The sequence below is a fragment of the Acyrthosiphon pisum genome, chromosome A1 (assembly GCF_005508785.2).
Source record: "Acyrthosiphon pisum isolate AL4f chromosome A1, pea_aphid_22Mar2018_4r6ur, whole genome shotgun sequence".
NCBI classification, from domain to species: Eukaryota; Metazoa; Arthropoda; class Insecta; order Hemiptera; family Aphididae; genus Acyrthosiphon; species Acyrthosiphon pisum.
The window spans coordinates 73,746,904-73,747,159 of NC_042494.1; positions in this window are offsets into that span (position 1 = coordinate 73,746,904).

Consider the following 256-nt stretch of genomic DNA (forward strand, 5'->3'; position numbering starts at 1 on the left):
TTTGTTGTAAGATTTTTAGTGCTTTATTTTCCTAGCCCTAATCATTAGTTACAAAATTTCAAATCAACCCGCCAATTCTTCGGTCGAAATAATAAAATTATTTATACAATATTTTTTTTACTGTACTTTTTGGTAACACTGGTGGAACTTTAGCTCAAAATACCGTGTCTGCCATAAGAGCCCATGTAAAATTTTGGAGAGTGTCCATTCTGATTTCATCTATTCTGTGTCCATACACTGGTTACGGCTTATCACT